At 37.1% G+C, this 2,959-nt stretch overlaps 1 non-coding gene across 1 annotated transcript; it reads right to left on the bottom strand.

Moving 5' to 3' along the window:
- Positions 1-236: 236 nt before the first annotated feature.
- Trnas-aga lies at positions 237-309 on the bottom strand. The gene has a single exon. It is a non-coding gene; the product is annotated as a tRNA-Ser (tRNA).
- Positions 310-2,959: the final 2,650 nt, after the last annotated feature.

Raw genomic sequence — 2,959 nt, forward strand, 5'->3', positions numbered from 1 at the left:
TTGCACATACTCGTAACATGAAACACTGCTATTTTATCAAACAGCTCTATTTGTAATAAGTATTGCACTTTGGTACACTTCCTGTTGTCCTTATAAATGCCATGTTATCTTTCTAATCGGTTTACTTATTCTGTAGGTTACACAAATATATACTCGTCCTCAGTTATTTATATTTAATTGATAGATACAGTTTATAATAAACATTTTTATATTAAAGGAAAAAATGGAAAAATTTACGCTTCCGGCGGGACTTGAACCCGCATCATTTGCAATCTGTGCAAGGCTCTTAACCAATTGAGCTACGGAAGCCGCGCCGGACATCGCAAATCTTTCCATGCCTTTCCTTATTCTTTCCTTTTTTCCTTTAATATAAAAATGTTTAGAATCGTTAGCAGACGTTTCTGCTTGTTAAAAATAAGTTTATAATAAGTACTCTAAACGGACAGTTTCGTAACCGCTATCGTTGCGCTCCACTGACGCTATCAAAACGCGCATGTGTGGCCGAGCTTTTAATCGCGTACTACCACTACCAGGTGTTACACGCTAACCTCCGACGTTTCAAGGACGGCATTGTCCCCATGGTCTTGGAGGTGTCTGCTCAACGCACAATGCCGTCCTTGAAACGACGGGGCAAAGAGGATCGAGTATTATAGAGAGTTACTGTCGAAGTAAAATGTGTAATCACAGTGCTAAGACTGCCATCTCTTGACACAGGTTTAAAACTTTTGAACCTCAGTTTTGACAATTTAGCCCATATTCTTAGCTTGATATGTGTTAAAATGTCAAATATTATTATTAGCGCCATCTAGCTGAGCGTACTCCAAAGGTGTAATGCCATCTAAAGTAAAATTCATAATCCTACGGACTAAATTGACAAATGACTGACAGGTAAAATGATACCAGGAACAGCAAAATTAAAATAGGGAAGGGTATATGTCGATAACAATATATCGACAAGTTGTAAAGTACATACAACAGACAAGTTTAAATCAAGAATAACTAAATTAGTTTCAAATAAGAGGTACACATTTTGGTTTCTTCTATGAATCTTCGAGGTAGTGGATGGATACCATGCATTTTTACCCAGTAGTTTTAAAACATAAAAAGGTTTCCGAGCATGTAGGTAAAAAATAAAATACCATGTCCGACAATAATAAATTATCTGTCACGCTATGGCAAGTATATCATAAATATCTATATAATTTTCGAATAATATTATTGCTGCTTCGAAATAAAAAAAATATCTCTAATTAGCGGTCTACAGACCTTTTCATCTGTCGAAATCACAGAAAAAAATGGTATATTGATTAGCCGATCAAATTGCCAATTTCATTGTCCCGTCTGGGTGCACCTTAAATCTACGATGTAATAATAATTTTAATATCGATAAGAACGACACTGGCCAAACTGTGGCAACATTCGTTCACACTTACTTGTCAATTTGGTCCGTAGGATTATGGATTTTACTTTAGGCCACCGTACCTTTTTCTGTATGGTACTGAGGTACGTTTTTTTCTTAGCCTTTATCTGTCTATACGGAGTTATATAATTATGTCTTTGGTCGGAGGTTAGTGTTTAAAACATAGTAATACTTAATATCCGGTAAGTCCCGTTTGCAATTTCAAATATGTGTGAAAATTGTGACAGGTTTAATCACTGTCCAGGATGATAATAAACTGCCGGTATGATGATGATAATGCTACGGATTTTGATATTTTCCTTGCAACCTGATTCGTAATTGAGGTCGAATAATTATCAATAAGTATTATATTTATTGTACTCAAAGCAATTAGTATTACAAGATAAGGTAAATGTATTTTGTAAATACCTTTGTCTCATTAACAAATTAGCACATTATTTGTTTATAAAATAGTCATAATAAGCTAAGGAACAGTAACTAGGTGACGGTAATCATGTTTCATTTGTTTTTTATAAAACAAAAGAAACGTGTTGTTTTGAGTCATTAACTGATTAGGCTGTTCCTTCTAGTCTTACCGCGTAGTTTTACCAGTTGAACCACTGGGAATTTTCTTCCCAATAGACTTACTGGTAGTAAGAGCCAGGCAATAAGTAGGTTAGGTTTGTTAGGTACCTATAGATCTAGAAATAGGAGCCCCGCGCAGCGGGTCAAATTTCGACGGGGGGGAAATTGTAACTGATCCATTTTTTCAATTATCACACTATGATGTTGAGTTCTACATATATCCACTGAACACGCCTACCATATATAACCGGTGGACACTCTATTTAATAATGCAAACATTGTAAAACATGGAAAAAATGGATCAGATAAATTGGCCCCCCAGCCGGGATTTGCCCCGCTGTAAAATGTAACATTTCGTCGATTGCTATAAAGCCGCTTGTCAGTTTGTTCATATAAAGATACAAGCTCATATAATATGTCACATAGTTCATATTATATGTCACATACATTATATAGTTAATATAAAAATTTTACCTTCCAATAAAATTATTATTATTTTGCCTGGTATATCCGAGGTCTTTATAGAGAGAGTACGTCGTAGACGTCGCATCGGACCGATAGATGGCGCCATCGTTCGTTGTAAGTCGCTCCGGCGTCACACCGCCGCGATGTTGGTAGTCCCGTTTTCCCCACTTGCAACATAAGGCTCCTCGCGCCCCGACCCGCCACCAGCCACCCACATTGTTGAGGAGAAGTGCCGACGGTATATTAAGCCTACCAGGAAGGCATCACTCAGACCTCGGATATACCAGGCAAAATAATAATAATTTTATTGGAAGGTAAAATTTTTATATTATTTGTGCCGTTTGTATATCCGAGGTCTTTATAGAGACCTGTTTATTATCTCCTGGTGGCGAGTCAGCTGGCGCGCAAGCCTTTGGTAGCCCTATTGGCATAGCATAGAAGAATAAGTGAATCAGTTGTTGAACCGATTTGACAGATGTATCAGTCGAAAACGCCTTCGATCCGCGAATA

Source organism: Leguminivora glycinivorella, chromosome 21 (genome assembly GCF_023078275.1).
Source record: "Leguminivora glycinivorella isolate SPB_JAAS2020 chromosome 21, LegGlyc_1.1, whole genome shotgun sequence".
Classification (NCBI taxonomy): domain Eukaryota; kingdom Metazoa; phylum Arthropoda; class Insecta; order Lepidoptera; family Tortricidae; genus Leguminivora; species Leguminivora glycinivorella.